At 38.0% G+C, this 11,907-nt stretch overlaps 1 pseudogene; it reads left to right on the plus strand.

The window, feature by feature from the left end:
- Positions 1–10,817: 10,817 nt before the first annotated feature.
- LOC119530178 lies at positions 10,818–11,158 on the plus strand (annotated as a pseudogene).
- The last annotated feature ends 749 nt before the right edge of the window (positions 11,159–11,907 follow it).

An 11,907-nucleotide genomic window follows, 5' to 3' on the forward strand; every position in this document is an offset into this window, starting at 1 on the left:
TTCTTCACCTTTCCCCTATTTTACTTTCACAAACACTGACCCATCCAGGCTGCATTTTCCAGACTCCAGTGTCAGGTGGCATCTGTCTGGGTTTGTTCAAAAAGAAGTACTAACAGAGAGAAAAGAATAGTCAAGGTTTTTCTCTCCATCCCTCTTGCCCCTGAGTCATGTGGTATCTTTGGCACAAGCTGCTTCCAAAATCTTTGGTTCCAGGTTGCAGTGGTTCTGACTCCTGGGCTCCAGAAACAATACTTTCTTCCTTTGTGCCTCCTGCCTGATGGTAGTAAAAGCTTTCTCATGTTGCTCACCTTCAGGTTCTCTTTTTATATTTCCCTATTGGATTTTGGCTTGCCCATCATCTATGAACCTGATTCCCTGAATTAAATTACCTTTGTTTTAAACATTGAAAGTAGCATCTGTTTTCCTGATTTGAATTAACCACTACAGTTCTTGGGACCAGAACTATTCCCAAGATAGAGATCCTCAGCATGGGCTTCTGGGATTAGTTACTTGCCTCTTTAAGTAAGGTGTTGTTAATCAATGATTTTTGGAAATATTATGATTATGTAAATTATCACCTGTGTTTGCTTGGAATGAAATGCCATTCAAAAGCAAGACTTTAAGAAATCAAGGTGTTGCTTCACTTGATCAAGGTGGCAGCAATTATTTTATTCAGACACTAAGGTGCAATCACCACTTTTTGTGGTGCTTTCGCTGTCACTGGAGAGCTTGCAGAAATAATGATAAGTTCAGAGACTTGTGCTCTCTATTCAAAGCCCATGGGACTATAAGGGAGCAACAAAGTTAGCACTAAAATAATCATTGACTTCTTGATGCCTCATGGAAAACATGGTTGTGAATCAGTCCAAAAATATGTTTTTACAGGTGACTGAATTACAAGTTGAGACAAATACACAGCTGAAACAAAGTCTGTTGTCATGTGAAGGTGAGGGTATTATTGGAGAAGAAGTTGTACCTCAAGATTTTGGATGCATACATGGTTCTGGTTTGCTAGAGTTGCCATTATACAAAATACCAGAAATGGATTGGCTTTTATAAAGGTGGTTTATTTGGTTACAAATTTAAAGTTCTAAGGCCACAAAAGCATCCAGAATAAGGCTTCAACAAGAGGATACCATCACTAAAGAAAAGTCGATGGCTTCCAGAACACCTCTGTCAGCTGGGAAGGCACAAGGCTGGCACCTGCTGTTCCTTTGCTCCTGGGTTGTGTTTCAAAATGGCTTTCTCCAAAATCTCTCTGGGTCTCTCTTAGCACTCTGGGGCAAACTCTGGGCTTCATCTGTTAGCTTAGCATCTCCAAATGTCCTTGTGTCCACATATCCAAGCATCTCTAAGCATCTCTGTTGGCTTCCAAGGGTCTAAGGTCTGTGTGTCCTGGCTTAGCATATCGCAGGGCATTTTTGTCTCTCTACTCTCTGTGTAAGCTCCCTTTAAAGGACTCCAGTAAACTAATCAAGACCCACCATGAATGGACAGAGCCACATCTCCATGGAAATATCTAGTCAAAATGTTTCACCTACAGTTGAGCGAGTCACATCTCCATAGAAAAAACCTAATCCAAATATCCCACAAGATTGGATTAAAACATGGCTTTTGGGGAACATAATATATACAAACCAGCACAGTGTACCTAGGTGTACACAGGTAAGCCTGAGAAACTTTAAGCCTCAAGTTTTCCTTGACCTACTTTGCAAGCAGAAACAGTTTATTCTGCATTGTCTGAGGAAACTAGCTGTATCAGTCATGGTGTGGACAGGTTTAAGGAAAGGGGATATTGAGGTACCCAGGAATTTGCAAATATGGTAATCCTTTACCACCCACATGCCTGAAGGAGCAAGGTAAAAAACAAGAGCCCAGTTAGACCTTGAAAAGGATCTCCATTTGTAGAGAGATCCAGCTGTTATCAGAACTGCAATCCAATCTCTTTACTCTTTAATCTTACCTATTGATGTCTCCATTGGCCGAGCCAAACTAAAAGTCAAAGGTTAGGGAAACATGGCTGAGCTGTAAGTGTCCTAGAATACATAGCAGGCAGCAACATGTGGAGAATGTACCTGAAGGTGGAGAACAAATGGAGATTATCAAGCACAATCCACCCCTTTTGCCCTTCTTCATCCATTCTTGAGCTTTTCTGAAAATAATCACCCTTAAATGAGATGATCCCCCTACTATTGAAGGACAGTCTCAATTCAGTTATCCTCCCCTATTGAGCAAAATGATAACATTATCTGCTGTCTGTAATCTTCATGTAATGTAGAAAGAGAATAAAGGGAAAAAAGGAAAAATTAATTTGTTATAGCTGCCATGGTCCCCAATTGTGTGCTGGGTCACTAGACCTAAGCTGATAATTATAACTTTCTTCCTACACAAACCATTTTGTTCTTCATACCCTCTGACAGCATATCAATTAGAAGAGTTCCTCTAACTGAGTGACCCACATGTTTATTATTATGTATCCAACTCCTCAGTGGACCTGTCTTTATTGGATTGATGCAGTTTCCTATTGCCCATTATTATGGACATGGGAATAATAAAAGGCCCTCCAGTGAATACTCTCTGGATCAGTCCTCCTTTGCCCCTGTGGTGTAGCAGACCAATATTCCCTTTGTAATTGGGATTAATCACTCTGACAATCAACCATCCATATTTGCCTCTGTTTCAGCAACCAACATGAGGAGCCAAAAAATACCCAGTATTATACATATCTCAGCTTCCAATTTAACAGAACCATGACCATGTTCCCCCATTTCTGCACACCTCCTTTGACCATTAGGATATCCAAACCACCATGCCCAATCCTAAAGCAAATATTCTGCAAGGATTGCTATATATGTTAATGAAAAGGGCCACTGCTATTGTTACCAGACTTATACATTTTGGCTAAAGAGAAAATGGAATCACACATTGGACTACACTGTAACTGCAGGACATAAGTTAGTTTTCAGTAGGCCATAACTCTACTCTATCATACACTCTGCTTCTGTGTGAATGTATGGTGAAATCTGTGAATCTCTTGCACATGAGCTCATTGTTACATTTCTTTCACTTTTAAATGAGTTCTTTGTTTGGAGGCAATGATATATAAGATAACATGGCAATAAGAAAGGCATTCTGTAAATCCACTATTCTGGTTTGCTAATGCTGCCATTATGCAAAATACCAGAAATGGATTGGCTTTTATAAAAGAGGGTTTATTTGTTTACAAATTTACAGTCTGAAGGCCTTGGAAATGTCCAAATTAAGGTATCAACATGAGTATACCTTCACCAAATGAAAGCCAATGGTGTAAGGAAAACCTCTGTTAGCTGGAAAGGCATGTGGCTGACTTCTGCTGATCCTGGGTTGTGTTCCAGTTCCTCTCTCAGCTCCTATACATTTGTCAAAATGTCATTCTTGGTTTGTCCTCTCTTATCTTATCCGGAGCAAACTCTGGGCTAGCAGCGTCTTCAAAGCGTTAGCAAAAGTCTGCTTTCAATGGCTGTCTCCAAAATGTCTCTCTCAGCTTCTCTCCAAAATGTCTCTCTCAGCTGCTCTCTGGTCCTTCTGTTTGTGAACTCTTTTATATGACTCTAGTGATTAAATCAAGACCTACCCTGAATGGGCGGGGTCCACATCTCCATGAAAATAATTCAATCAAACATTTGACCCACAGTTGAATGAGTCACATTTCCATGGAAATACTCAATCAAAGGATTCCAACCCAATCAACACTAAAATGCCTGCCCACACAAGATTGCATTAAAGAACATGGCATTTTGGGGGACATAATACATCTAAACTGGCACATCCACTAATGGATGTTCTGATAGAAGTATTTCAGTGACTGAAGATAAATTCATATTTGGAATATGTATTTATTCTCATAAGGACAAAACCCCAGATGATGAAGTGGGTCAAAAATATTCTAACTGTAATATCTATTGACAGATTGGGTAGGTGGTAGCCAGATCAAGCCTTCATGAAGGTACATCCATGATTTTGAGACCATGCCTAGCCCATATCCCTGCCTACATGTACTCTTTATACATGGGCCCACTGAGAAAAGAACAGGGTATTTGGTGAATAAAATTGATATCCACAGGATGGTTCATCTTGCCTATCTGATTATTGAAAATTTCCTCTGCAGCAAATGTTTCTGGAGATATCTAGTTTGTCATTCTAAGATGTCCATCCTTATTTATCTTCTAAGTCCTCCTTGCCACAAATATTCTGTTTTTATTCTTTATTTTTCTAGTCTCACAAGACTTAACAACTACCCATTTATGAATATAAATACATACCATAGATCATATATAAAAATAAATATAGAGTAGATGACTAGATGCTATGCTTGGCATTCTGCCCAAGGAAAGATTTCTTTTCACAACTGTCTCCAAAGGCCTCCCCAAGTTGGGCTGGGATGTAGCAGCTATGCACTTCCAGATGTAACATAATTGAAGTGGGCTCATGATACCATAGGAGGAGAGAAGTTAGCACTCATTCCAATAGGTTTCCTCCAAAGAGAAGGATATAAGAAAAGGGAAGAGTTAATGGTGGAGTGGGATTCATAAAAGTATTTTTTTAAATGAAAGAAGTAATACCATTTTTGTAAGTGAATGAGAATATAAAGAAGAGAAAATTAATAAAGCAAAAAAGGGAAGAAACATTAGGGCAATGTCCAATTGATTGGACTTATATAAGGGTATACAGTTTATTTATAATAATGGAGAAAATACAGGCTAACCAAGAAGGTAAATATGGTTATTGGAGCTTGTGAGATTCCTTTTCAGATTACTTGTAGTATTATTATTTTTTTTTTTTTTTGTAAAATAGGCCAGGTAATCAACTGAGCATAAGGATGGTGTGGTGTTTTGAAGCTGTATTTACCCCATAAAAACATGCACTTAAAGTTAATCCTTTCCTGTGGGTGTGAACCCATTGTAAGTAGGACTTTTGTTGAGGCTACTTCAGTTGTGAGCCACCTCATTAAGGATGGGTCTTAACCCTCTTACTAGAGTCCTTTATAAAAAAGATTGAATTCAGAAACAGAGAGGGAAAAACAAAGAAACAAGAAGCTGAGAGCAGTGAAAACTGGAAGAGAAGGCAGAGACCAGCATATGTCACCATTTGCCTTGCCATGTGGCAGAGGAGCCAAGGATTGCTGGCAGTCAGCCCTCAAGTAGAAAACATTGCCTTCAGGATCCCTTCATTTGGACATTTTCCTGGCCTCAAACTGTAAGCTAATAAATTCCCATTGTTTACACCAACTGTTCTGGTTTGCTAATGCTGCTGGAATGCACCATACCAGAAATGGATTGGCTTTTATAAAGGGAGTTTATTTGGTTACACAGTTACAGTCTTAAGGCCATATAGTGTCCAAGGTAAGGCATCAACAATCAGGTACCTTCACTGGAGGGTGGCCATTGGCATCTGGAAAACCTCTGTTAGCTGGGAAAGTATGTAGCTGATGTCTGCTTGCTCCCAGGTGGTGTTTCAAAATGGCATTCTCCAAAATGTTGCTCTTGGGGTGTTTTGTTCTCTCTTAGCTGCAGCTGCTCTCAAAAATGTCACTCTCAGTTGCTCTGAGCTCCTTCTGTCTATGAGCTCTTTATATGGCTCCGGTGATTTAATTCAGACCCACCCTGAGTGGGTGGGATAAAACTTCCATGGAAATTATCTAATCATAGGCCTTGCCCACAGTTGATTTAGTCATGTCTCCATGAAAACACTCAATCAATAGGTTACAACCTAATCAGCACTAATATGTCTACCCCCCACAGACTGTATCAAAGAATATGGCTTTCTCTGGGGGAATAACATATACAAATCAGCATACAAACCCATTTTATAGTACTTGCTTTAAGCAGCCTAGGAAACTAAAAAATATTTTGATATCAGGGGAGTGGGGTGCTACTATTGCAAGTACCAAAAATGTGGAAATGACTTAGGAAATGGCTAATGAATAGTGGCTGAAAGTATTGTGAGGCACTTGAAAGAAAAGTCCTATATTGCTTTGAAGAGACTGTTGGTAGAGCTACGGATGCTAAAGTTACTTCTGATGAGGCCTTAGAAGAAGATGATTAATGTGTTATTGGAACCTGGAAGAAAGCCAATCCTTGTTTTAAAGTGGCAGAGAACTTGGTAAAATTAGTTCTGATGTTGGATAGAAGGCAGAATTTGAAAGTGATGAGCTTAAATATACAGCTGAAGAGACGTATAAGTGAAATGTGAAAAATGCAGACTGGTTTCTCCTTGAAGATCATAGTAAAATGTTAAAGGAAAGAGATAAGCTGACAAGTGAACTGGAAGGGGTAGGGTTGCTGCTCCATCAGGCCTAGAGGACAAAACATCCTTCTATAGATGACTCTCAGACCTCGCAGTCTAATGGAGTATGACCTGCAGAGTTTTGGAATTGCTTAGGACCTATCATCCCTGTTTTCCTTCCAATATCTCCCTTTAAGAATGGGGTTGTTTATCCAATATACTTTGTATATTGGAAGCAGTTGTTTGTTCTCTAGGTTTCACAGGTCCACAGACTAGGGCACTTGTGCTCCAGGACAGATCACACCCATAACCAATTTTGTTGAGACTTTGTAGTTAGTATTGTTACTGAAATGATTTTAAGGGCTTGGTGATATTATGATGGAATTAATGTATTTTGCAAATAGAAAGAACATGTCTTTTTGGACTCCAGAAAGTGGATTGCAGTGGTTTAAAGCTGTAAGAACCCAGAAAAACATGTTCATAAAATTATCCATTCCTGTGGGTGTGAACCCATTGTATGCAGGAACTTTTGATGAGTCTACTTCAGTAAAGGTGTGAACCACCTCTTTTGAGATGGGTCTTAATCCTTTTACTAGAGTCCTTTATAAACAGATTGAATACAAAGAAAGAGAGAGAGGGAAAACTACAGAAGCAAGAAACTGAAAGCAATGAAAACTGGAGAAGGGAGAGACCAACAGATGCTACCATGTGCCTTTTCACTTGCTGGTAGTCAGTCCTCAGGAGAAAATATTGCCTTGATTTGGACATTTTCCTGGCATAAAAATGTAAGTGAATACATTCCCATTATTTAAACCAACTCATTTCATAGTATCTGCTTTGAGCAGCCTAAAACAAATGAGGAAGATTTTGGAGATTTAAAGGTAGAAAAGAGGGTGTTATATAGTTAAACAGGAGGGTGTAGCTAAAATGCTCTCAGAAAAATTATCAACAAATCCACCATGTATAGAATAGAAAGGAAGGTGACCTTGGACAAAATTTGAGCAACATCAAAAATTAAGTTAGAGGCAGAGGAAGAGAATCTCTCAAAAAAGACACTGACAAGGAGTAGCTAGAGAGTTTGAAGAAAAAAATTCCAATCAGCAATGGCATCACAAAATGAAGGTGCCGGAATACTGATAAGGAAGAAAACACTTCAACGCCTGGGAAGTCCATTACATTTAACAAAAATATTGTCATTAGTTGATGTTGAGGGATTTTGAGCCATAAAAGGACTGATATGCCCAGCTTTGTGTTTCAGTACAATTTGAGAATGATTATAGGGGTTAAAACTGGAAGTTGGGATACCTGTTAGGATGCTTTTGCAATAAAAAATAGTGATAGTGGACTTAACTATGACAGTGTTAGAGTTATGGGTTGAATTGCATCCCTTCAAAAGGTATGGTGATATCCTAATCCCTTGTACCTCAGATCGTGACCTTATTTGGAAATAAAGTCATTTCAGATGTAGTTAGTTAAGTCAAGATGAGGTCATACTGGGGTAAGGTAGGCCTTTACTCCCAAGTTGCTGGTGTCCTTATAAGAGGACAGACACAGAGAGGAGAATGTCATACAAAGATGAAGACACACAGGGAAAAGATAACCATGTGAAAATGGAGGCAGAGATTGAAGTTATGCTTCCACAAGCCAAGAAACAACTGGCCACCAAAAGCTAGAAAGAAGCAAGGCAGAACCTTTCAAGGGAGCTTGGCCCTGCTAACACCTTGGTTTCAAACTGCTAGTCTTCAGAACTGGGAGACAAGAGTTGGGACAGTAAGTAGATCATAAGGTTACCTCTTCCAAATTAAAATCCCTAGTCCTTGGCCCTGTATGTCACCTGTGACACATAATATATTTAATTCATTTTAAAATATCATCCTGGTTCTCAAATATCCGTAGGTTTTAGAGTATAATACACTAAAGCATATGGAACATAGTGGTAGATGCCATTTAACTGACAGCTGCAGAAAGTGACTACAAACAAGAAGGACAGATCTTCCTTGAAGAAGACAGAAAGATCCTGGGCTCATTTGAGTAAAACAGCCTTGCCCATTATAGTTTCTGCTCCATTAATGGACAAAGGAAGAAGAATAGAAAAATAAGTTACAAATAAAGAATTAAGTGGAATGTTAAGTCCAATTTCTCTTGAAGACACCAACATGCATCATGGCATGAGAACATGGAACAATCACTAATGCTTCTAACTTGATCTAATCATTTTTAAAAATTTAAATTAAAAAAATTAAAAGGTGAGAAATTGTATGTTTCAGAAAGTTTTACAAAGAAATGATTAATAGTAAATATTTTATTTCAGGATTAAGTATTAACTATCTGGAAAGTTTTACTTATGTTGAACATCTAATTTCCCAGAGGGTACCGTTTAAATGAAACATTGAAAGGCTATTACAAAAGGTGATCCATTATTGCCTATTACATAGAGCAAATTACCATTAGTTTCATTTACTATTGGCCTCCAAGTAAAGCATGAGAGTTATTCTTCAGCTGATAATTAAAACATGGCTGCAGCATATTCAGAGTCAATAAATACAAAATATCATGTGGATATTATGTGCATTTTGCTGCTTTAAGTAAGAATTATATGTAAAAATAATTTAATTCAAGATTCATACATAAAAGTATACATTTATCATTACTTTGGAGTATTGGGTATTATATTTATTTTTATACATTTCCATTGGCTTTTAATTTATCATTCAAATAATTTAATTTATTACTAAAACATAGAATAAAGAGCAAGTTCTGTGTATTTGTATTTATCCAGTGCCAATCAACATACTGGGGATTTTCTCATGTAATTTCATACTAATAAATTCAAAATCACTCAAGATAAATGCAAACATTATCATTTTAAAATATACATGATTTACTCAACAACCTAATAGATGAATTTAGTATATAAATAGATACATATGAGAACACCAAAGAAGTTGGAGGAATTACTCATGGTTCCAAGTTACTAAAAGCAGAGACAGGATTCAAAATCTGGATATTCTGTCTATAGGTCAGTGGTTCTCAAGTTTGGTTCCCCCAAACTGTAGCAATAACAACCCCTGAGAATTTGTGATAAAGGCAAATTCTTGGGCCCCAGCCCAGACCTGTTTATCAGAAACTCTGAGAGGGGGACCCAGCAATCTATATTTTAACCCTCTGGATAATTCTAATATAAGATATAATTTGAGAATAAGAGTTACATTCACTGTTTCTTTCTCAGTGCCATATAACTCATGTGATTTAATGAAATTTATTCACAAAATTTCCTAGTGCTGCAGTTCTGCCACATGCTTCCCAAGATCACGTTCCAAACTTCTGTGTCCTACTCTGCTAGGATGAACTGCATAGACCACAGCAAAAACTTCCCTTTACTTTGGACTTCTGATTGGGTTATTTCAATAAAGGGCAATAGCAGATTTGAGGAAGAGAAGAGATTTTGGTGTGCTTATTACTCCAGTTCCTTCCCTATCAGGTTGCTGTGGGCTGTTTTCATCCTTCAATTGATTTCCTAAGCTGCAGTTGCACATCACTTTCCAGACAGTTTTCTCTGTATTGTATCATAAGTGTCTTCATTACTAGGAGGAGAAATGAAGCCCTAATCTTTATGACAGTGGAGTGGGTTGTTTTATGGTGCATTATGAGAACACAGGATCAGGCACAATAGAGGCTATTCAGCAAGTGACTGCTTTATAATTTATACAGCACAAAGGGTTCAAAAGAGCAAGGAAAAAGATCCCACCTTGCCCAGTTCCCTGGGGAGGACAACTGATTGGGTCAGAGTCAGTGAATGGCAGCTCTGCATTCCTCTTTTCACATTGGAGTTGATAGATACCTATAATGGCTGAGTGTTGGGCTTCTATAAACCCTAGAGGGAGAGGACTCCACTAGTGAACAACCTTTGTGCCTTGGCAAGCAAGGTGAGGCTGGTTAAGATTTAACTTCTCCCCCAGTTGCCTGTGGTTTCTTGTGAAATAGAAACTTAACAAACATCTGCATGCAAACAAGCAAGAGTGAAAACATAACAAACACTTGCACACAAGCAAAATAGGAAAAGTGGGGGAAGAAGTGAGGGCTGGGAGATGGCCACTGAATGTGCCCATGACTTCTCCAGCAACTACTTCAGGCTACCACTGAACTAGTCCTTTTGTTTCTCCACACCATGACCATGACTTTTAAGTAGTCCTTTTATTACACCCTTTTCAAGTTTCCCAACAGAAGTGTTGATTAATTTACATCTATTTTCATAATTTTAATCAGCAAAGTGTAGCTTATATTATTTACTTTTAAGATGTCCTTTATTAAATTTGAAATTTAAAAATATTTCTCAAATATGCTTAAACTACATTCCCAGCAAATTACATGCAGACAAAATAAACTCAATTTTTAGTTTGATACTGGCTGTATTATTCAGGTTTTGATAATATATACTATGGTAACAAACAATTTCTAAATTCACAGTTGGTTAACACAATAAAAGGCTGTATTTCCACATACAAAATATGATAGAGAGGGGGCTGGAGGACATTCCTTGTTGATGTGTTGTGATGTGTGGAGACTGTATGGAGAAGGAATATCCCAATTGGGGTAATACCTGCTTGGAGAATGGATCTTTCTTAACTGAACTTTACAGGCTGTGCAGAATGCAACAAGCAGGATTTTATGCTGATCACAAACAAATCGTTGAAAGAGGAAGATGGAGAAGAAATAGTTACTTATGACCATTCGTATAACAATTGCCATCATGTAGAAGCCAAGCATGAGTACACATTCAGCATCATGGATGAATTTCAGGGACATAACATGCTGTGTCTGTTATGTGGCAAAGCCAAAGACACTATCAGTATTCTCCCTGATGACCCCCGGGCAGATGACTCTGTTATTCTAAGCATTCTTCTGCAATTCTGTTGTAATTATGTCTGGTTGGTTTACAAAACCAGCAAGCCTGATGGTTTGTTTTATTTAGTTTCTATTAAAAATTCTTTGCTTTTTTTTTCAGCTTGAACTTATCTATTCTTTGAAAGAGAAAGTAATTTAGGGGATTGCTACTCTCTAGGGCTGGGCTCTTTGGCTGATATTCCTAGTTCATATTAGTGCAACCGAAATCAAGTGTCTTTATTAGCTGTTTTGTGGCTTAAAAAAGATCACTAGAATGAGAACCTAAAATCTTGATTTCTAATTCCATTTTCTGATTCCATTTTCTGATTCCATTTTCTGATAAAAGAAACCAGGCATTCCTGGAGAAATGGCTGATTCTAGGAGGGCAGGAATTATGCAAGATGTGCCTGGAACATCTCATAATGCCACAAAGTAAGGAAGTGTTAAAACAAAACAAATAACAGCAACAAAACCCCACAATGTTAGGAATGTATCACAGGGCTACAGGAGCCAACTGAAAGAATTTCCAATGACGAGAGTGGTGGCTATTTTAGCAACAGACTAAAGTAGTGTTGGATTATAATCCAAATTATAAAATAAATATCTATGAGTCCATACTGATACCAAAAAAAATTATTGAATGAATAAATAAATGGAGAGAATAGACCAAGATCTCATGCAGTAGAATTCCAAATAATTTATGCAGTACGCCACTCCTAAGGAGGTGGAATATAACTTCCCAGTTCTTAAGTATGGGCT

The sequence above is a fragment of the Choloepus didactylus genome, chromosome 1, assembly GCF_015220235.1.
Source record: "Choloepus didactylus isolate mChoDid1 chromosome 1, mChoDid1.pri, whole genome shotgun sequence".
Taxonomy (NCBI): Eukaryota; Metazoa; Chordata; class Mammalia; order Pilosa; family Megalonychidae; genus Choloepus; species Choloepus didactylus.